A 25,560-nucleotide genomic window follows, 5' to 3' on the forward strand; every position below is an offset into this window, starting at 1 on the left:
CAGATTGTCAAAGGTGGCCAAGGTAGCAGGATAGGTTGTAGCATTTGCACAATAAGCAGGTCTTGTGTGTTAGGATGGTGTGTGCTTCAAAATGTGTGAGAGTGGTCAGTATGTATGCATGTTGAGGTAAGACCTGGTGGCCATTGCCCACTACTGCTGATAACAGGGACAAGCCCTCATGACTGTAGTGCCAAAGACAATCCCCACCAGTATAACATATGCTAGCAGTAAGCCATTGTAAATGTATGGTGGTAATATGTGTCACCATCTGAAAGATTGACATGGCATGGCTGTTGGGCTAGATATACAAACTTTACACAGGGGAAAGTACCCCAGACATACAGTATGCATTGTGTCACTGTAAAATGGTGACACCATTGGATTTGTACATATAGGTATGCATCACAGTAACAGGACCTATAGTAGGCGATACCGGTGATGTCTGCCTGAACACCTGCAGATCACAAAGGAGGTAGGATTGACTTATTGGGAATCAGCTGATGTACCCACCCATAGATTCATAGGTTCATAGGTAGGTAATAGGCTATCTGCCCAAAGGCATTTATAAGCCTAGCCAGAATGTGTTGGTTTTCGCCGCCCCTTTAAATTAGTTCCCTTTGCCTCTGTCCAGCAGAGCCACTGAAGTGATCCCCGAGGTAAACATTCTGTTTCCCATCCACTCGTCAAGATTTCTTTTGAAGAGTGTTAGTGAGGAGCTCTGCCTAATATAGATTAGGATCTTGTTCCAAAGCATGAGAAGTTTCTGGGACAGGAATCTATCCCTCCAGCACGTCCTATTTATTGTTGTGGTGAGGTTTAGATCCCTAGAGCATGTGGCTCGTGGGGATAAGGTTTTCTTTAGGTGGAGCATGTCCATCAATTCTGGGTTGGACATGGCCTTGTATGTCAGGCAGAGATCACCTCTGAGTAGGCGGTATGCAAACGTGTACAGCTGTAATTTCTTCAGTCGATTTGCATGGAGCATCTGTTTAAGGCCAGTGATCCTCTTGGTGAGGTACTTCTGTGGTCTTTCCAGCTGTTGCAGGTGTCTTGTAAGGTACATCCCAAATGGGGCATTGTACTCTATGATGGGTCTGATGAGTGATGAGTAGAGGGGCACAATGACCTCTTTTGATCTGGATGCTAACCCTTTTGTGATTAGGTGGGAACATAGAAGGATTTTCTAACCACTTTGGCAATGTGGTTATCAAAGATGAGATTACTATCTACTTGGGTCTCCAGATCCCTTATTACATCTTCCATATTTAGGGGACTACCACCTATGTGGTAGTTTGCAGGTACTTTTTGGCATTTAGCTTGAGGCCATGATTTTGACTCCAGGTATCCGTCTCAGTGAGACCCTTTTGGAGGATGTCTGTGTCAGCTGGAGAGTCAATTATAGCCCCTAGTCTGCAGTCATCTGCGAACTTGGTCAGCCATAGTCCTCCTGTGCTTGTCTGTACCTCTGAGAAGTATATGCTGAACAGGAGGGTCCTAGGACTGAGCCCTGGGGAACTCCACTTGTAACCAATTTAGAGTCGGACCTAGCTCCCACAACTCTCACCATGTGGGTTCTGTCCATGAGCCAGTTGGCAACCCATCTTGTGATGTAGGGGTTTATGTTCAGGCTGGGGAGCTTGTCTATAATACTAGAATGGGGAATGGTGTTGAAGGCCTTTGCGAGGTCTAGGTAGGCTGTGTACCACCTTTCCCTCATCTATAGCCTTGGTAACTGTCTCAAAGAAGTCCACCAGGTTTAGGAGGCATGATCTGCCCTTAACAAAGCCGAACTGGGTAGGGTCCAGTGTTTGGAGGCTCCCAATGTCTCTGTTAATAAGTTCCATGATGATGCGCACCATAGCCTTGCAGACCAAGCTAGTCAGGCTTATAGGGCAATTGTTCCCGGGGTCTGTTGTGGCTCCACCTTTGTGGAGCAGAATAACTGCTGCTGTGCACCACTCTATGGGTACATAGCCTGTGGAGAGGCTGAGTTTGAACAGTGTGTTTAGGTGAGGGGTTAATTCGTCTTTGAGCTCATGTAGAACGCAGCCTGGGACAATGTCCGGTCCCATTGATGCTGTGTTTTTGGCTTTAGAGAGGGCTGTTTTAACCTGGGTAGCCATGGTGGTGCAGCGGTTAGCATTGTCATGTCACAGCAAGAGGTTCTCTGGTTTGATCCTTGGCTGGGGTGCCTTCTGTGCAGAGTCTGCATGTCCTCCCCGTGGTCGCGTGGGTTTCCTCCGGGTGCTCCGGTTTCCTCTCACATCCCAAAGAAATGCTGTAGGTGGATTGGACATTCTAAATTGGTCCTAGGTGTGTGTGTGTGTGTGTGTGTGTGTGTGTGTGTGTGTGTGTGTGTGTGTGTGTGTGTGTGTGTGTGTGTGTTTGTGTGTGCCTTCCATGGAAGGTTGGGCACCGGGCTGGCAACTCAACAATATAAAACTCTACTGCCAATCATGAGCGGACAGGTGATCCGCTGCGGCGACCCCTAACCTGGAAAAGCTGAAAGAAGAAGAAGAGGGCTGTTTTAACCTGAGTGTCTGTGATTTCAGGGACTCTACATTCTTCTGGTATGGTTATGGGCCCTCTTGGGGGTGAAAGGGGGGTGAGGTTTTCACATAACTGTAATTCCTCATGCATATCTGTGTGTCAGATGCAGGTAGGGTCCATAGCACACATGCACCCAGCCATGCAAACACCACCCACAGGCACCTCTCTGGCAATATCCCTGCTGTGGGGAATGGGGACAATACAACCCCACTTGTATATGGCAATGTTGGAAGACTGCAGCATGCAGTGCAGGTGTCCCATGCAGGTGTGTCCCTAGCTGTAAGTAGCACCAAGCCAGCATCCACACCACCTGATCAAGACTGATAGAAGGTTATGGCATGAACCACTATCATATCTACCCTGTCACCCCAGGGGAATATGCTGTATGGTGGTCTGGGACTGTAGGACTGACAGAATGCAATGGCCTGCCACATCTGGCTTGCATCAACACCTATTGCCCTACAGGCGCCTAACAAAGGCCCGTGTCTCACACGTACTGCCAACACATGTTATGTCATGGACACCCAAATAGCAACATAACACACTCCATTTAAGACATATGCAAGGCCATGTGGACAAACCACAGTAACATGTCCACCATGTCCCACTGCACGAATTGTGGACCAACACTAACACACACCTGTGACGTGGTGATTTCCTTAAGGAAAGTATCACAGAATGTATGCATAATGCATGGAAGAAGTTAGAATAACAGAGGGGGGTGTGGGAGCATGGGCAGCATGGAATATGCACGGTCTGACACCAAGTTGTGTGCACACTATCCCTGGCTGCAAACACATAAATGGGTGGCTACACACCAGCCCGTACACTACAATAGGGTAAATGTCCTGAGCCATGGCCCCTGCCTCTGGCTAACATGTGTAAATCTGTACAGCTGTGAGGCATTGCCACCACAAGATAAGGTCATACTGCCATGTTGATGGGTGGACAAGTATGGGATCCTCTGCCAACACTGTACCAAGGTGCTGAACTGGATAAACAAACTCAGCACCGAGTGTCTGCAGCTCCCCCTCCAGAATGGCATAACTTACCATGAATATGTAGGTGTCTGCCCACAATACCAGACACAGCTGCAGTCACCCTTGTCCCACATGTCATCACTCTGAGCAAGAATGTCCACCTGACAGTACATGAGGACAGACATCACTGTGAATAACAGTACATCTGAATATATCTGCTAACAGCAGTACCATGCAGCTGAAGCAGCACAGACACAATAACCTACAGTACACACTATCCCCTGCACAGTTTGTCCCCATATTGCCAAATGATTGACAGATACCCTGCAGAAACTGTATGCTACCTGTAGGTGTACAACACAAAAGTCTGCACTGCAGTACAAACTACTTGGAATCAATCCACACATTCAATACAGAAGGGCATACTGGGCATGCTCACACACTTAGGAAAATGAGGGCAATGTCAGCCAACATACCGAAAGGTCATACTGGGCATGTTCACACACTTAAACAAATGAAGGCTATGTCTGCAAACAACAGTGGACCAGACATATCTGGCATTTGCAGATGTTAGTGCAGACACTCCTCAATATGCAGCACTCATGCTTTGCACACACACTGGATAGGAATACAGGCATATATCCAAGGACAACATACTATAATAAGCCAAAAGTAGATATACACAGATGTGTGGAATAGATTGGCTGTCACAAGGGGCCATCCATTATGAGGCCTGTCCCACCCAGCACACAGCCAAATGGCTACAACCACATGAGGTTCGGAAGTCACTCATTGTAGACCTTAGCCACTGGTATCTGTCAGCATGATGGGCTATGTGGTGCAAGTGCTAGCTGAGCAACATGAGTGTACAAGGAAGTAGTCATCTAGCAGCTATATAGACATACCTGTGGAATATAACCCTGTGTCTGCCCGCATGTGGTGTGTCAACCTCTAGATGAATGGGTTATGGCCCATGCACATGCACTGCCCTCCCCATTGCCCTACTATGACAAGCCTGCTGAGGTCATCCACTTTGAAATACACTCTTGTGAAAGGTGTAGGCCAGTAATTTCCGTGGTGCTTCTTATAACTGTGTATCACTGTAGTGTGATAAGCAAGTTAGGTAGGAGTTCTAATCCCAGACATGGCAACTGTGTGTGTGTATCACTGTCTGTGTAGTGAGCAATGCTTTTTATGCTAGTCACATTCACTACAATTCAAATGACCTACTCTGTCAAGGCTGCTGATGTCATACACTGTGAAATACACCTTTTGGAAAACTGCAGCCCAGTAATCTCCATGGTGTGCCCTATACGTGCATACTGCTGTAGTGTAATAAACTAGTTAGGTAGGAATTCTAATCCCAAAAATGGCAAGTGTGTGTGTGTGTGTGTGTGTGTGTGTGTGTGTGTGTGTGTGTGTGTGTGTGTGTGTGTGTGTGTGTGCGTGTGTGCGTGTGTATCACCATCTGTGTATAGAGCAGTGCTTTTTAGGCTAGTCATGCTCACTACAATTCAAATGCCCTACTCTGTCAAGGCTGCTGATGTCATACACTGTGAAATACACCTTTTGGAAAGCTGCAGCCCAATAATCTCTGTGGCATGTCCTATACCTGCATGCTGCTGTAGTGTAATAAACTAGTTAGGTAGGTGTTCTAATCCCGGGCATGGTAACTCCATGTCTGTATCACCGTCTGTGTTGAGAGAAATGCTTTTTAGACTAGTCACACTCACTACAATTCAATTGCCCTACATTGTCAAGGCTGCTGATGTCATATACTGTAAAATACACCTTTTGGAAAGGTGCAGCTCAGTAATCTCCATGGCATGTTTTTTAAGTGTGTACTACTATAGTGTGATAAAATAGTCAGGTCGAAGTTCTAATCCCAGACATAGCAAGGGTGTGTGTGTGTGTGTGTGTGTGTGTGTGTGTGTGTGTGTGTGTGTGTGTGTGTGTGTGTGTGTGTGTGTGTGCGTGTGTGCGTGTGTGCGTGTGTGTGTGTGTGTGTGTGTGTGTGTGTCTCTGTCTGTGTAGGGAGCAATGCATTTTAGCCTAGCCACACTCACTACAATTCAAATGTCCTACTTTGCCAATCCTGCTGATGTCATTCATTGTGAAAAACACCTTTGGGGAAGGTGTGCTCCAGTAATCTCTGTGGTGCGTTCTATAACAGCTTCATGCTGTAGTGTGATATAGAACTCTGGTAGGGGTTCTATTCCTACACGTGTCAGTTGTGGATGTTTTGTGTGTGTTTCAATGTCTGTGTAGGGAACAATGCATTTTAGCCTAGCCACACTCATTACAATTCAAATGCCCTATTTTAGCAATCCTGCTGATTTCATTCATTGTGAAATACACCTTTAGGGAAGGTGTACTCCAGTAATCTCTGTGGTGTGTTCTATAACAGTTTCATGCTGCAGTGTGATATAGAACTCTGGTAAGGGTTCTATTCCCGCACATGTCAGTTGTGGATGTTTTGTGCATTTCAATGTCTGTGTAGGGAGCAATGCATTTTATCCTAGCCACACTCACTACAATTCAAATGCCCTACTTTGGCAATCCTGCTATGTCATTCATTGTGAAATACACGTTTGGGGATGGTGTACTCCAGTAATCCCCATGGTGTGTCCTATAACAGCTTCATGCTGTAGTGTGATATAGAACCCTGGTAGGGATTCTTTTTCCACACATGTTGGTTGCAGATGTTTTGTGTGTGTTTCAATGTCTCTGTGGGGAGCAATGCATTTTAGCCAAGCCACACTCACTACAATTCAAATACCCTACTTTGTCAATCCTGCTAATGTCATCCACTTTGAATTGCACCTTTGGGAAAGGTGTAGCCCAGTAATCTCCCTGATGTGTCCTATAACTGTGTAGTGCTGTAGTGTAATAAACTAGTTAGGTAGGAGTTCTAATCCCAGACATGACAGATGTGTGTGTGTGTGTGTGTGTGTGTGTGTGTGTGTGTGTGTGTGTGTGTGTGTGTGTGTGTGTGTGTGTAGTGCTGTAGTGTAATAAACTAGCTAGGTAGGAGTTCTAATCCCAGACATGACAGGTGTGTGTGTGTGTGTGTGTGTGTGTGTGTGTGTGTGTGTGTGTGTGTGTTTGTACTTGTAGCCTGTGTGGGGGGGGTGTGAGTGTGTAACAACTGGGCTCAATGTGGAGTGGGTCTTGCAAATTTCTTTTATGGTGGCCCAAGTATATATCACAATGCCCACCATACAGGGATGACAGATGTGAAATAGCTGAGAGGATGGGGTGCGAATCCATACCCATACATGTGACATCAAGGATAGGCAAACAAAGTTAGAAAACCTAGTATTACCCAGAAAACATGCTCAACCCATGTCCCATACACACACTCACTTGCCTAGGCAACAGCCTCTGTGTTGGTAGTACCCTGCATATTGCCCACTGATAGTAACTATGGTGTGATTGCAGTGGGCTACAGAGGACATGGCACCCTGTCCATCTGTCCAATAGGCACGTACATGCTGACAGTGTACCTTCCCCATGTTCCTCATTAGACACCTGCAACACCTGTGGTGCCATCAAATGAGACCCAAAAAGGACATACCATGCCAGAAAACATGCCCTGTATGGACAGATGTGACTGACGCCAGGGAATGCCGGTATCATGCTATCAGTGTAGGTACAGGGTAAACCTGCTGTCCTTTATCAGTTCCCACCACATGAGGCCAGGACTGGCACATCTGATGATAATCTGTGTACACAACATGGGCCAGGCACCCCAAGGTACAGTTCCACATGTCACTGTACATGCATGTGGGAGGTGTGCACATCCCAGACACCACCCATGTAATGGACTAAGGAACACATACATGGCAAGCAATGCACAGCATTGGCCACACACAGTAGTCAACCAGGTGACTGGATGGTGAATACAATACCCACCTGTGTGGGCAAATAATGAAACTACACCCCTGAGCCACAATGCAGACCAGTGTCATGTGGGCTGATGCCAAAGTATACCCATCACCCAGCCTTGTATAGCTGTCTGGCACAGTTGACCACTACACACCCATGAAGCAATGCACCCATGCATGTTAGTACTGGCACTGTGTGTGTGTGTGTGTGTGTGTGTGTGTGTGTGTGTGTGTGTGTGTGTGTGTGTGTGTGTGTTGTATGATGCGTATGATCACATTCACACTCACTACAACCCCCACTGGCATACTAATGCATGCTGTTCAATGTCAAACACTTCCACATACCCTTAGCCCATATAACCTCTGTATGGCCCCTGTGGTGCATGTGCTATCTGCACAGTAATGTGTTGTGGTAATCTCACTAGTGATGAGTTGTATTCCTGCCCCTGCCATGTGTGTCAATGTGTGTGTGTTCCTGTGAAAGTGTGGCTGTGTTAATATTGGCACCTGTTCATGCGGACAGGCACATGTACTAGACCTACCATATAGCTACCATATCTCTGTTGCAGATGCCACTCACCATCACATATATGTTTTGAGGGCTCCTTAGCATGTAACCTATGTGGTGCATCTGATAACTGCATAGAAATGTGATAGCACTACATAGTCATTGGGGGTTTGATACCATGTGCTGGTAGGTGTGTGACATAAACATGCTTACATTTTACTCTCCCACCCCTCCCTGACTTTACTTTCCCTCTGTCTGCCTCTCTCACAACCTCTATGGTGGATGTGGAGACCTACACTACTTTGCTTAGGCAGCAGAATGTGTATTGTAAGTGATGCTCATGATCAGATGATGGCCTCTGCACAAATTGCAGCTCTCCTCTAGCTGACTGCATGTGGAACAGCTGTGGTAACATTCCCATAGCCAATTAGCCAATTGCATAGGAACACACTCCAATATCTAGGAACATCATGGTGGTGGGCCGTTTCATTCACTGTGAGCAGAAACTAGATCTGTTGTTTGGCAAACAGCATAACAGATGGATTGGGGATTTACCTCTAACAACATACACTGTGGAAACAGGCCAACACACAGGAGGGGGATATACCTGACTTGACTACAGACTGTAAGTGCTGTTATACTGCAATTGTAGTAATGTTGGTTTAACAGGGTGTGTGCAGATATGGCTGTCCTACATGTTTTAATGCCTGTCATGTCAGTGCTATGTTTATGAGGAAACCCCCATCAGTAGGGTCACCTGCAGATGACAAGGCAGTGTGTGGTGCCTTTTGTTTCTTGTGTTATCTACAGAACACCTATCTGTGAACTGCAGAAGGTAGTGTGAGGATTGGAGTCTGTAGATGGTGACAGCCATGAGAGTTACTGACTTCATATCCCTCATAGGTCATATGTTGCAACAAACCCTGTTACAACAGTAAATGTATAAGGTTATCACAGCAATGTGTCAATAATGGTCTTGTGTTTGTGCCTCCAACCACACTTCTGTCACCCTTTGTACATATGTCATGCAGTAAGAGGTGCATACATGCTGTACACCATATTTATTGACATCATATCTGATAACAAGCCAGTGAGATATCAGACTGCTACACATGTTATGTATAGAAGGGGTTATATTTGATAACATAACCTGGACATTCTGTGGTTGTGTGTGTACAGTACTGAGGTCTGTGTACTTATGGTGATTGTCGGCAGTGTGTATATTGTTAATATGTACCTTGGCCTGTGTACAGACTGTGGTAGATGTCATTGTTCTTGGTCCTGGTCTATCTGATGTTACATGCTGCTCCACTGTATGTTAACCTATCGGCTTATATGTTTGTAGGGCCAAACACACACATGCCCCATACCACAGGTAGGCATTGGACCACACTATGTAGTGGCCCAGTATATGTAGGGTTAGTGTGAGTGGCACATATGAGGATGGTGTTGAACAGATAGTCCATATACTGTAATAGTACACTAGCTTACCATTAGAGGCTGTGGCTGTGTTCACATTGGTTGTGGTTATGCACTTTCACACAGGTGTCCGGTACTATGTGCTGTGACATGCCTGTAGAGCCTGCTATATATGCAGTTACATGTGTACTCCCCATAGAAAATGTAGGCCAGTGATGAGACAGTCTGCCTGTAGCCTGCACAGTGCTTTTTTACATGTCTAGCAGCTTAGTGCACTTACCCAGTGAGTTGGCATGTCCAGATACTTGCCATATTTACTGCTGCTGGGCCACCATAACAGTCATGTATATCAGACAAAGCAGTGGGGTGCTGTAGAGATGTATGTCACTAACTAGTGGGTAGTATGTAGCCATGGCACCTCTGTACCAGTGGTTATTATGTGTCACAACAGACAGGGCTGTGTGAATTAATAACCTACGGGGGCATATGTATACCAGTAGTTACATGATATACCCATCTACATGGCTGTTAACATCCACATTGTCAGGCTTGGTCCACATGTCTTCCACTAAGGGGTTCTGTGTATACCTCTGGACTGTCCAGAGTGTGTCAGACTGTCCATATATATGGGCCATATCGTTTTTCTAGTCCACAGGAGCATTACTGTGCTAGCAGTGGTACTGTACTATGATGTCTGTCAGTAGCCAGTGGTGCACATGTTAAAAGCAGATGTGACCTCCCACATACACCATGTCTGTGAAGACAATCCCTATTCCAGTAGAAATAGTCTACAAATATACCTGCAATACATACCTAACATCCCCTTGCACTACGAAGTTGGGACTATTGGGGCTGAGGTAGGGCTCCACTCCATATTCAGGACATATGGTGAACATATATGTATATCTAATTATCCATATATCTATATAGATATATATACACATATACATATCGACATACATAGATGTATATGTATATGTACATACATATATATATATAGATATATATATATATATATATATATATATATATATATATATATATATATATATATATAAACACTCATATATATACATATAAAGAGCAATATATGTCTACAAATATACAGACAGAGATACATATGCACATGTAAATAAAGATATCTACATAAATATTGACAGTAGTAAGTATATCACAATAGATATGTATGTACACATAGTTGTACATATCTACATATATATCAACATAACTAAGCATAACTGTACACATAGGATGTGCATACATATATAGCTATGCATATATACATATATGTATATATATATATATATATATATATATATATATACACACACACACACACACACACACACACACACACACACACGCACTCACACACATATATATATATATATATATATATATATATATATATATATATATACATACATACATACATACATACGAAGGAATGTACACATGGCCATATATAAGTTGCACTATACAGATGTGTATACAGACATATGTATGAGTATACATGTGTATTTACATGTAGACATATATAGACCTATTTTATGTATATAACCATTTTCCTGTCATATATAAACTTCACGGTTGTGTATACCCTCCCAGATGTATCTCACCTAATGTATCTGCTATGTGTACATTATGCTAAAACAACATATGTGATGCAACAGTCATATTAATAATAAAGACTACACAATTTAGGAAGTAAAGCAATTGTGCAATACTACTCAATATGTGTATTGACAGCTATATTGGTAAAACAACAGCTGTCTTCACAGTGGTCATGGCGTAGTGGTTAAGTACTGTGAGTTTAGTGCACAGGGTCCTGGGTTCAAGACCAGCAAGGGCTGTTCATTTTGTTGCTGTGCAGAACAAGGGCTTTTGGATACAGAGTGGTTAAGGGAGTTTTGAGCAGCTTTAAGTGGATTTTCATGAGTTTAAGTGAAGCTAAGCAATGCTAAGCTATGGGTAAACATATGGGCGCTTGCACAGTATAGGCTTCACTTGCCAGTGCGCAAATCAGCTTAGCTGTTATATTGCAACAATGTTGAGATTTGATAAGCATGTCTTAGCACTGGTAACCAGGTCACACCGTATTATAGAACATAAGTCAGAAATCAGGAGAGGATGTGAAAATAATGCCCTGGGTAAACACATTAGGACACTAGGTGGTTTTAGATATGGTACAGAAACCCTTTAGAGGTGGGGGACATAAACAATTTATTAGAAACAAAGGAATATGAATGGATAACGCCATGGCTATAAAGGTGTTTTATTCAACTGTCGTTTGTTTTTCTTGAACCAGGTCACACCACCCAGTCTGGTAACATAGCAGGGTAATGACATCTGTAATAAGTGTATGTAATGCCATGTACAATACATGCGCCTATGTGCTGTCATTACAGTAGCAAGGGGTGTGAGTGTCATGTGTGTGACACAGACATATATGAGGCCTGTACAGCACTGTTATCCATGTGAATGTGTTACATAGAGAGGTAGTAGCCCAGGGTATGTGCTGTCACACTGGCATGTAGTGTATCATGGCAGTACTACTGTTGACAGTGCTAACCCAGGCAAGAGCAGAGTGCTAAATGTAGGACTGACAACAGGCACACCTGCAGGCATAGCTGGACTCTGAGGCCTCCCTGTATTATCCCTGGTGTGTGAGCTGTGTCACAGTATATACCCCTTACTGGGTAATGGTCCATCATGTGGAATGTAACTGTAGACTACTGTCTGTACAGCACATGTTGCTGAGGGCTTCTGACATGTAGTTGTGGCTTACATATTGTTGTCAGATGTCTGTCTGTCAACACACTCATGCTACTGCATAGTTACTTGCCAAGCTAATGACTGTCAGTCCCTGTACAGATGTGCAGATGGCAGGTATCCAGCTGGGATATGTACAGGCAACCTAAGCTTGATTGACACTGACATGTCTGGCCAGCTGTGTAAGAAGTGGTACATATAGGCGATGTCACCCTGTACTCACCACATGCCACAGGTACCTCCACTACACTACCACAGTCAACTGAACATGCTTGGGTACAAGTCACCATCACAGACAATAACCATGTGTTGTAATGCATGTTGTGTACATGTCAACTTGATCACCTCAGTGGCCATGTACAGAAGGCACCTGGAGGATTGGCTGATGCATGTCATTCACACCCTATGGGTCATGACAGTAGTGTCTCTTGATAGATGCCTGCTGCCACATGGCAGGTGGCAGGGTAACACTGTACACATAACTCCTACACAACCCATCTCCCCTTGGACAATAGCTAGGTACACAGCTATGACCACCTGCAGGGAAGCACCCCTGTAATGACAATGTGTACATGTGCATGACTGAGTGTAGCAGTGTCTTTGTGTTAGCACACCTGTACTTGGGAATTCCATGAGGGCCTTCACAACCAATGCAACACCCATTGCCATAGTCAGTTGTGGCTGCTGCTGTATGGGACATTACAAGTGCCCTGTTAAGCTCCCCCATACTGGCTACATGAGCCTTGCAGTACCAACACAACATGTTTTACAAATGGGGTGATAGGCATGGGATACCCATTGTGTTCTGGCATGTGTGTGTGTAGGTGTGCATGTCCACACAACTGTAGGTGACAACATTCTGAGGCCACATACTCCTATTACAATACCCATTGCCACACTGTAGTACAGACAGTGTTGTTGCTGCCCATAGGTGAGGAAAGACAATGCAACACCCTACTATGCATGTGGCATGTGCATGAGATGCATATCCCTGTAGTACCATTGTTGGGGTATAGTATGGGTTGTATCACAGTTGCGGCCAATGCTTGATGGTGGGTATGGCAGAGTGTCATAATGGGTTTCAGGGAGTACAATATCCACTGGGGGATGTGGGTGCTGTGTACACTGTCATTACACCAAGGTACACCCAATATATGTCCCATGTACCATGTTATGGTTACCACTGTCACCATCAACCATGCAAGTAACTGTTACCACAATCCAAGCCAGTTATGCATGTGATGTTTGCAGCCTACCTGTACCACATTGGACAAACAGTCAGGTTAGTTAGCAGTGATAGGCCTTGGTATCCCGGATGTGTGTCTAGCTGTTATGTGTCTGTAAAAGTGTATATGACGGTATGTCATACTACGCATTGTCCAAATACACCTATCACATCCCCCATTAGCATACTGTACATTTCTGAGGATGTTCTGCATGTAAAATGTAACCTGGGACACACCTCACCCTAAATGCTGTGTGGTGTGTGCAATGTAAGCCACACACATCAGTATCACTACATATCTAGGTAGGGGTCTACTCCCATTGTTGCGAAGTAACAGTGTGCATGTATGTGGATGAGTCTACATCAGGTTGCAGGGTATACATGCCTCAGTGGACCACCCGTCCATGTGGCACAGGCAATAACCGGTTTAGTAACCTGTGACATGTGTTCAACTGTACCCCAGATATGTCACAGCCAAGGTGTCAGCACAGTGACATACCCCGTTGTGGAATATGAATGCAGACCATACTCGTGCTGACACATGTACACCTACAACACAAATGGATAACATTATAGAGACCACATCCAACCAGTGTTACTAACAGCTATAAGGCATCATTGCTGGATGGCTACACTACCTGCCATATATGCATTACACTCTACTCCCTACAACATGTTACACTGCAGTACTGTGGTACACTGTAGTACAGTCACCATGTGCATCAAAACCAAATCAGCCTGTCCCTGCATTGATGGTATGGATGACAGGGATGTGGCAAAGGTATCATCACATACACAGGGCATCCCTGTGCTGACACATGTACACCTACAACACAAATGGATAACATTAAAGAGACCACATCCAACCAGTGTTACCAACAGCTATAAGGCATCATTGCTGGATAGCTACACTACCTGCCATATCTGCATTACACTCCACTCCCTACAACATGTTACACTGCAGTACTATGGTACACTGTTGTACAGTCACTGTGTGCATCAGAACCATATCAGCCTGTCTCTGCATTGATGGTATGGATGACAGGGATGTGACACATGTATCATCATATGCACAGGGTGTGATTTTGGTTTGCCAGTGGCCGAGGTTGGGCCATACATTTGACACCATGTGTGTGGGTGGGGCATGTACTGTAGAGGACTGGGCAAGATGAAGTGGTGTGTGTAAGTATGGGGTTGCCCTAGGTGTATTTGCATAGTGTGTGGGTATGTATGCACACAGTTCTGCCATGTGGCTGCCCTACACAGGGCCTGTGGCCACAGACAAGTGGACTGTGCCTGCCAGGAGTTCCACAGGCATGTCCAGGTACAGGCCTCAATCTGCTACTCTCACCTGCTGATGACATTTGTCTGCTGGTACCAGGTCCTTCCTGGGACTGGCCAGGACCACGTGGATGTGGCCTGCTATGGTGTGGTGTGGTGTGGACAGCACACCCCCTTCACTGCCGGAGCTGTTACTGCCACTACAGGAGCCCCTTGGTGTCCTAGCATGTCCACATTGACTGCCAGCTGTTGGTGTTGCTGGCCGACATCCATGTGGGCGTTGCTGCATTCCCATCACACGTTGAAGAATGGAAACACCATGGTTGTTGAAGGCCATCATCTCATCATGCCATCTATCCGTGTGCTCGGTATAAGCACGGATGGCACCCGACAGTTCACGGAGGTTGTCGCTTACAGATGCAAGAGCAACCCTCTGCAGCCTCAGGCCCTGTCTGGTGTAACATTCCATACATGCCTGTGCCACCATTATAGCCTGAAACATGTGCCTGCTGGTACCAGCTATGTCACCTATGCCAGGGGCATGATATCCAGCGGCCCTACCATGAGCACCCTGGGACATCCGCCGATGTGGTGCCCTGCCAGCCATCTGGCTATGCCTGCTGCGACCGGACACAGTAAGCATGGTTACCACACTTCCCTGTGCACTGCCACCACACGCCAGCTGTTCCTCCGCTATAGCCACTGGGGATGGGGAATGTGTAGGCACTGAAACTGTGTGCGGGATTGGGGTGGCTAAAAGGGGAATGTCAAATATTGGCACAGTGTCAGCCCCTGACAAACCCATCTGTGCCTCAACAGTACTATCATCACCTTCGGTATCTGTATGGACACCAACATCAGATTGCATGCAAGAGGGACCCTGACCCACCTCGCTACCTGTGGGGGAAAACAAGAAATGCACTTTAAAACCTGTACAGCATTACCTAACAGTACACACACACACACACACACACACACACACACACACACACACACACACACACACACACACACACACATCCATAATACCTACCTGTCTATGGCTTTACAGACAGTCCCACGTATATGTCCATGTGTTACCCCCATCCTGCATCACACTTGTTAACATACACACACTGATACCACTCATTAACATCTCAGTCCTCTAAATGCCCACACAAGTGGCCACATCACAAGGCCTGTTGCTACTTTACCTGCCTGACCTGTGTACAGTGGTTTTACATGGCCTCACTGCTGTCATTCAGTATGCACCCTCTGTATGTCCAGACATGATATGCATGGCCCCTATATGTGTGGGCTAATATGTTGTATCCATAATATCTCGCACTGGTGTGTCATGTGTATGCAATGCTCAGTACATGCCAGATATGCTGCTCCTTCAGCCTATCATGTGACAACTGTAATATTTGGATACACTCCCTGGTGTTGACTAGTACTTCCCCAATGCATCTGTACTGCTGCCTATGTGGGTTGTAGGTGTCCTCCCTGCTGACTGTGATATTAAGGGTGTACTTGGTATCTGCCTTCCATCTGGATGTCTTTTTCATGCTACAGACCATATTATACTATTTGCTGTCCTGTGATTACACACATGACAGGTATGTCTGGTGTGTAATGTGGCAATCCATGTCCATGTACTGCACAGTCCCAAAGGGAGGTACAGCCGTATGAACACCCCACAATCACACATGTGCATATATGGCCACCCACACAAACACACACATGCACACATGCATCCTACATGCATCTACCTCCCTCCACTTCACCAGATTGACCCTGCAGACAAACTAACTAACCACAAGGATGCACACACACACACACACACACACACACACACACACACACACACACACACACACACACAGATGAGGTTGCACAATGATAGTACACACAGACTTCCTATTACCCATCTGTCAATATGCAGAACATATGGTACAGAACAGCATGCAGTTCAGCTATAGTCAATCCATCCTAGCAACAGTATACATGTGTGTAATGCATGTGCTGTGTCACTAGGTGATGTCCCTTCCCCTGGATACCACTGCACCCATGTACACAGTATTGCTGTGCAACTGTTCTGCACCCTGCCATGTGCTGTGCACCACAACTCACAGGTGTACAACCCATTGCAGAACATGTAGTACTGTGTCAGTTATGTCAGCTGTACTTCTCACAGCCCCTATGTTTTCAGCAATACATACCTGGGATGATATGTGGACAGTTGTCATTGGTAAATGCCTGATACCTGATTTACAGCTGTCAACATCAACAGACCATGTATGACCAATCCAATACTCTTACACTGACAACCAACAGAGCATACCATGGCTATGGGGGCTGTACACACCTTTATTGATTTGACACACACATCCTTGATCTGCCATGGGACCACATCACTGCATATCTTAGCAGTACATGAGCCTGATATGTGACATATGTCCTGTACTTTCACATGCAGTGTCTACAAATTGTTATGTGTGCGGCTTCTGACTGCAATGCATACACATCACATGGGTATATGTGTGCACACCCTTATCATGATGGTTTATTGCACCTCTTGTTGTGTGTACTACAGCAGTCACAACGCCTAGCAGGGGTATACCAGTGTGGGCCATCTGCATTTGCCAGTGTATATTCAGTCTGCCCTACACATGTCCCCCCATTCTGCATGTTTGCAAGGTCTACTCATGTGCACATCCCATGGTGTTCATACACTGCTGTCACTAATGCTGCGTGGGTAGGGTTTCAGCTGCCACAGGTCCTCAACCTGACTATGTGCAGATAGGGCCATTCCTAACATCCTTAGGATCCCTGCTGCAGTGCACTGGTGTGTCATGCCAAAACCCCCCACTCCTTCAGCCTTTATGCAGATGCAGGACAAGTAAGCCCAACACGTGTGTCACTTTGCAGTGTCCCATACACTGAATGCCACATGTTGCAGCCTAAACCCAGCTGATAATGTGGACTACTCTAATGCCTTATGCCATAGTGTATCTCTGCAGCAGTTGCCATTGTCCTACAGGTATATACACTGGTATTGCACTGTATATGGGTGTTGTTCTGAACATGTCCCTACTGTAGGCCATGTCTACCACCAGTATGTTACTCCTTGTGGACACATTCCACAATGACAGGATGTTAGTTATCATGCAGGTGTCTGGCATACCCTTCCAATACCCCATCATGGTCACCCCTGGGAGACCGTGCATTTCACAGCAACAATACATGCACATGTACAGCATGCATTCAGGGTAGGTGTGTTAGACATTTACATGGACTATACCATCGCCATTACATGCCCAGTGTGTTGGCAAGCATCTACATAAAACATACTCACCAACTACAGGCTGCTGCCTTGGGGGTATCCCGGAGGGACCTACATAAGAGGGTGAGAGATGCAATGTCAGTGGCCACACCTGTGGCAGTGCTACAGGGTGGGTGCAGTATTGCAATACATCAACGGTACATTCCCACGATACTACCACATGTGGACATCTGTTTATCACTACAATGCAGCAACACAATATATCTATGACATGTCGGATATGCATGATCTACCTGTACCAATATGGATGCATACACAACAGTGGTCTACTGATGTGCCCTGTGTCCTTACCTGCATGCTCCTCAGCCAGTGTGTGGGTGACACACTCCTCCACAAAGGAGTCCAGTGATGACAGCTGTCCAGACAGGCAGGTGCAATGAGGCTGGCCAGGAGCTCCTCCACACATGTCAGGGGGGATGGATGGCATGGCCCCCCTTGTGGTGAGGCGATCCCTCCGGACTGCAGCAGCACACTGATGGGCATTGCAAAGCAGGTCAGTACAATGATGCCGAACCTGATCATAACTGCGGTTGTGCAGTCCAACATCATTGATCCTGTGGACTAGGTCATTCCACAGGGCAGTCCACTCCTGCTGCTCCTGTGTGGACCTGCCAAACAGCACTGGATAGTGCTGGATCAAGTGTGATATCACCACATCATTCTCAGCTTGGGAATAGGTGGGGCAACCGTGCATGTGCCATCTTGGTTGAAAGACATAAAGATAGGAACAGGTCTGAGCAACTCATACATCACGGTTACCACAGTTTGTAATACACATCTCTGTGACCCCCCACCATAACAGCTTCAGCAAACTGTACACACAACTCATTAGGTATGGCTACAGCTTACCTACCAGTGGGACAGATATTGTATTGTACCACACTTTCTGCTATGTGATTGTAGCCATGTCCCCTGTGAGGACACTATCATTGCTGGCCTGTTACAGACTATTCACCTGCATGCCATTGTCAGGGCCACTATGGGCCCATATATGCCAGTGGTATGGTTGCTTTGGGATTGCTGCACATCTGACATTCTGTGTTATTGGAGATATTTAGGCATGCTGTTGGACATGTACCAGGATTGTGTAGACTATTACTACTAACATATGTTCTATAACAGTGACACAATAACATGTATATGTTATATTGGCCAGCAGATCCACCTCTCCAAACCCATCTGCCCATGATACCTGGCTATATCACATGTGTGTCCCAACCTGGGGCCTCCTCATGTACTGGTCCAGCAATACCATCAGGTGGAACTACCCAGGGGATGTCGCCCCTCCCTTGGGGCACACACAGACATGTTCCTGTCCCCTGAGGTCAGGTCTATGGTCTGTTCCATACCGGGCACCACAGACATATGTGGGATGTGCTACATCAGTCTGAGGCACCCAGTACACATTCACAGGGCCAACATGTTCCTCCTGCTCAGCCTCCAGACCAGGCACATTCAGGACATGGACTGCTGTTGTGAGTAGCAGTGGGTGGGAGGCTTGTTCCCATTATCCCCATATTGGGGCCCATGGGGGGTCCACATCACAGACCACATACACCATCAAGGGTGTTTACCTATCACATGTGTCACATACCACCCCTGTAGACTGTCCTCTATATGTAACAATCCTGACCACCTCCACAAGTGTACCTGCCATACTTCCCCATATTCCTATTGCATACTTCACAGATGGGGCAATGTGGCCCCAGAAGGGATTAACATGTGACATGCCCATCCATGTTGCACACACTGCCAGCTGAAGATATCGCTGTGTATTGTTATGTGTGCTGGTGCCTCATACATAGCACGCATCACTGTGGTAGTAATATATGGGACATGTCTTTACATACATATATGTTTGTGTGTGTGTTTGTATATATGTAGACATGTGCATATAGATATATATCTATATATGTGTAGATATATGTGATGTATATATGTGCACATATATATGTGTACACATGGGCATCTGTATATTTGTGGACATACATGCTGATATACATATATATCTTTATATATTATATATTTGACATATGTACACATATGCATACCTATATGTGGGGTACATTCAGACATCAGCTCCACAATCTTACCACACCTTCCTGCACAGCTGCACTGTTCTGCCTTGCTACAACACAGACAGGTGCCACATATAGACATGGCCTGACATTGGAGGTATATGTAGGACCCAATTGCAGGTAACCCTATTACACACCTATGGCATTCCGGCATGCTACATTACAGATTAACATGAGTATCCTGCCAGTGGTAGGTCATGGGTCCCACATGTCCATCATAATTGCATTACTTCCACCACCAGCTATTGGCCATGTAATATACATACTTCCAATTACACAACACACACTATAATGGCTTACATCTTGTCAGTCAGTACTGATCTGCACAGTTGACGGCTATGGCCCACTACCCAAAGGGACAGACACTATTGTCCATAGCAGTTGTTCAGTTGAACATTATCACAGCAACACCTGATGGTACATATAAATCATTCCACATCATCTATCCCATTATTATGGACCAAGTACTATATTCTATTACATATGTATATATATATATATATATATATATATATATATATATATATATATATATATATATCACATACCTGTTGTGGGAATGATGTCTTGATGAATGAATGGTGGCTAAATACCTTTGCCTTAGGCTTACTGATTTTGAAGTCTTTTGTCTTTCTTTCTCTCTCTCTCTCTCTATTAAATGGATTAAGCTGTTTTGAATAGATTGCAGCATGGCTTTAGTAGGTGATGCACATGATCAGGTGATGGCCTCTGCACCAGTCAGTGTCCTCTAGTTGCTAACTACATGCAGCTTGTTGTGTGGTACTTCCAATTGCCACTGTCATAGCAACCACATACTATAAATCCCTACATCATGTGGGCGTGGTCCCTTTACCTTTCCTGTGTGATGGACATCCTTCCTTTGTGTGGGCATCAGTGTTATAGACAGCAGATAGCAATACCTCTTACAAGAGAACTGGCATACTCAGGCCAGATACATATTTGTAGGAGGTTCCAGAACTACAGACAGAGTGTGAGTAGAGTTGCATTATGCTTTGTATAGTAATGGTGTTGCAGGGTTTGTGTATACATACTAGTTTACCTTGGAATGCAATCTGTCTGTAAAGCTCTCAACTGTGGGCCCATCCTCTTGATGGCCAAACGTGTGCCTATCATGTTTTGTCTGTCCACCACACAGGTCCTGTTTCACATATTTCACTGGCAGTGTGCGTGTTGAGTGCTATCAGTACATGGCTACATCCATTTAAGTTTCTAACCTCAAATCCCCTGACTAAGGGTATGTTGCAGACTATCCTGTAACAACAGTGACTTGCTTAGTGTATGGCAATAATTTTCCACATATGGGCCTGTGTTCCAGCCTCTGTCCTCCACCTACATACCAAGCTTTGCATATATGATATGCTGTCAGGGGTTGTTCTGTAGTGGGCTGTGAGTATATCATGCTGCCATTCCTGCCATCAGTCCACTGCTGTTGTATCCCCCACACATACAGTGGGGCTGGGGCCATATATGTGTGTGCTTCACCTACACAGTACATGTGTGCTCTTATGCACTCCAGAGGCCAGTGTATGCAACAGTGGTATATGGCCCTGTATTTTTGAGTCTGGGGGGGGTGCACCATAAATAACCTAGGCTGTTACAAAATGTGGGGGGTATCAGGGATGAGCTGCCATAAGGTATCTGGATGTACAGTACCATACAATTCACCTATATTTACATTAGTTACATACATTGGGTTAATGCAGGCCTACTGCCTCCTGCCATACAGACTGTTCTGTTTGTCAGTGTGCTTGCAATGGCATCAGTTATGCCTTGTTATGTAACAGTTACATCCCATTGTGTCAGCTGAAGTCTTTACCACCTAGTGATTGTGTATAGAGTATAGATAGAAGCTACTGAACTATACACCTGCATTGCTTACTGTTAATTGTTTGGTATCCTGTGCCCCAGTCTGTCTTTACTATTGTACTATTTGAAGGGCTTGGCCTGGACAGCAACAGTCATGAACCTTTCCAGACTACTGTATCAGTATAACTGTTTCACAGTTGCATTACTCTGTTTATATGAGAGTCAGTGTCTGAACAGCTATATGACATGGCATATAAAACTGTAATAGTACACAAATAATGGTTTTCCATTCATGAAAACCTATGTGTGGTGTTATATTCTATGACCTCTCTGTGGGTATATGTTGCAGGTAATGATTGTCATTTGTATGGGTGGCCCGTACAATGTCCAGTTGTTAAGGTGTTAACTGTAGGCATAGTGGCTGTTCCATATTGTGTGCACCTTCTACATATGTATCTTACTGTACATATCTCTGCGTGTGTATTTGTAGTCACACATATCTATATCTATATATATATATATATATATATATATATATATATATATATATATATATATATATATATATATATATATATATATATATATATATATATATATATATATATATATATATAGCTTCCACATTGTACATTTCCTATGGGAATCAGACTGCACTGCATGATATGTTACCAATACCAGCCTGACATCATACAGGTGGGATGTAGTACTGTTAACATCTTGTGCCCATGTCATGTCAGGTTCTGGTTATGGGATCTGCAACACTTGGTAGTTTATTGCAGGGCGGATGTGTTTGGCTGTGGGGGGAGGGGGTATACCTATTTGTACAAGACGTATATTGTTTGGGGCCTCTCAACCCCATTAACGGTGCATGTGAACATATGTGTTTTAGTTATTTTCCCATTATCTACAGATGTATGTCCATATATACCTATATAGATATATATAAATCTGCTTATATATATATATATATATATATATATATATATATATATATATATATATATATATATATATAAAACTATGTCCATATATACCTACATAGATATATATATCTGCTTACGTATATGTAACTTGCTGTATATATTTAGACATATAGATGAAGACATATATATCTATAGATGTAGGCATTTGCATGTATATACATTCATATATATTTATATATATATATATATATATATATATATATATATATATATATATATAGCTAAATATATAGATATGTTGTATCTGTTTAGATATTAATATATTTACACACACACATACATCTAAATGTTGGAATACATTCTCTGTACTGTTGAATGACTGGGCTGGATGATATGTTTGTGACTACATCAGGGCAGCATTTATCTGCCAAGGCTTAGTGGTAAATCTCTTTGTCTATGGTGTGCAGGGTCCTGGGCTCAAGCCTTGCAGAGGCTGTTTATTTTGTTGCTGGGTGGAACAAGGGCAGTTAGATACAGAGTGATTAAGGCACTTTTGAGCAGTTGTAAGCGGGTTTGCATGGAGGTAAGCACTGCTAACTTTTGTTTACAGTTTCTTATACTCAGTTAGCTTCTAAATTGCTTAACCTGTGTAGGCATTGCTTACCCCCATGCAAACAGGCTTAAACCCACTTACTGCTGCTTAAAAGTGGTTACTCCCACTTACCCCCATGCTAATTTCTTTAAAAGAAAAGAAAAAGGGGTTGATAGGAAAGTGGTGAAAAATGGGGTGCAAAGAGGGAAATACAGTAGGGGAAATAGCCAGGGATATACAGGAAGGGTGCTGGAAAGGTCCATAGCTGCTCATTTCTTCTACAGCAACAGCTGTGCATATACACTGAATTTGGAGGTTGATTTGGACACTCAACCCCCTGGGTGAGGACAACAAAAATAAGTTGTGATGCCAATTAGACTGGATTACATGTGTCCAGTGGACATGTGTGCGAAATGGACAGCTATGTACTGGGCGAGATTTTTTTTTGGGAATAGATTGCCCTTTTTTTTATTCAGGTGAGAGTGGAATGTTGGGGAGGGGTAGTAGGTATATTTGGGGAGGTAGGTTGGGTAGGTTAACAGACAAGACAAACAAGACGCTTACAGGGGTGGTATATGACACATGTGGGGGGAAAACACCTTGATGGGGAGGGGTGTTGGGAAATCAGAAGCCCATGAGCCCCCTAGTGGTAACAGTGGGACTGAGGTCCCCACCCATGGGCAGTCACTACTGCACCTTCACAGCCCCGAAGGTGGCTGTGCTTGGGGCTCAGTTGCAGAGCCAGGCTGGCTCTCTAATCAGGACACACAGCCCTCAAGCTGGTGTAGATCATCACCAAACTGCAGGTTGATCTCTCTATGCACCATGACCTCGACCTGGCAATGGGTGACAGGTGCCTGTCTGTGCCTACTCCCAAGGGGGGGTGAGCACCATCCCCTGAGGAGGTTCCACCCAGAGGTGGTGCAGGAACAATGGACCGGAGGTCGGTTGGGCCCCAGACATGCTGGTGCCCGGTGCCACAGTCAGCTGAGGTGGGACAGGTGGGTCCGCTGCGACCAGCCTTTCCAAGCATGCTATAGTGTTTAGATTTCATCATCATATGTGGGTTAGTAATAGTCAACACATTCCAGGGTTAGGCATAACAGCATGCATTGATATTCCCGTTAACGCAGACACCAGATATGGAACAGATGCATAGCAAACAGAACACATGCATATATGGGACCACAGTGGTAATAAGAACAGCATGCAGGTACATTGATGGCACCATGCCACCAATGTTGGAATAATTCAATATAGCACATGCATGGGAACCATTAATATATTTATCAAACAATTGGACAGTATCAGAACATATGTGTCATTACATACCATTTGGGGTGGGTATGTTGATTATTGCTGGAGATACGGTGGGGGAGAGAAAGATGTCAGTTAGCAACTAGTATATTCCTGTAGTCCACATTACTTTCCTAGTCAGTGCTGTTATCTGTACCTTACAAGTCTTACTACACTACCCTATAGCCTTAGTTTGGACAGTGATATGGCTGTCATCATTGTTACACATGAACTGGTTTTACCTGCAGTATACACCTCTTACCTGGTATACCTGTGGAGGGAATGTTTGTTAACACCAACTGTTTCTACACATAATCCCATATTCCGGGTTGATGTTGTGCACATAGCTATCCAACTCTTTCTGCACAGACTCTGGCCATGTGTTTACCACATGCTGGTGTGCCGGGACATATCTAGAATATTGCCCTCTTCCACCTTTAGTGACCTTACACACACATATACATACTTTCCTACACAGTTATACTATGTAGCACAATGTGGGTGACAGTGATCAGTGATACACTATTATTCAGAGAAACTGCAACACTCACAATTCCCTACAATACCAGAGTGAACAGTACCAGTACAGGTTATAATGGTCTGTATTTCTCAGCACAGTGTTAATACCCAATGTACCTGTGGGGGCAATGTTTGCTAGCACTACCTGACTGTTGCCACACAAACTTCCAGATTACACATTAGTATTATGCACATACAGCTCACCCTGTTACTGTACACACTCTGATCACAGCTTGACAACATGGGAGAGTAGATAAGACATACTTGAAATATTATGAGCAAAACCAAAAAATAAGTGGTTGAGGTAAACTGTGCTTCCAAAATTCAGTCAAATAGCATAAAAACACTGGAAGCAACAGACCAAGGCTGTGAAAT

The sequence above is a fragment of the Protopterus annectens genome, chromosome 1.part0 (genome assembly GCF_019279795.1).
Source record: "Protopterus annectens isolate FY-2018-M chromosome 1.part0, PAN1.0, whole genome shotgun sequence".
NCBI lineage: Eukaryota > Metazoa > Chordata > Ceratodontiformes > Protopteridae > Protopterus > Protopterus annectens.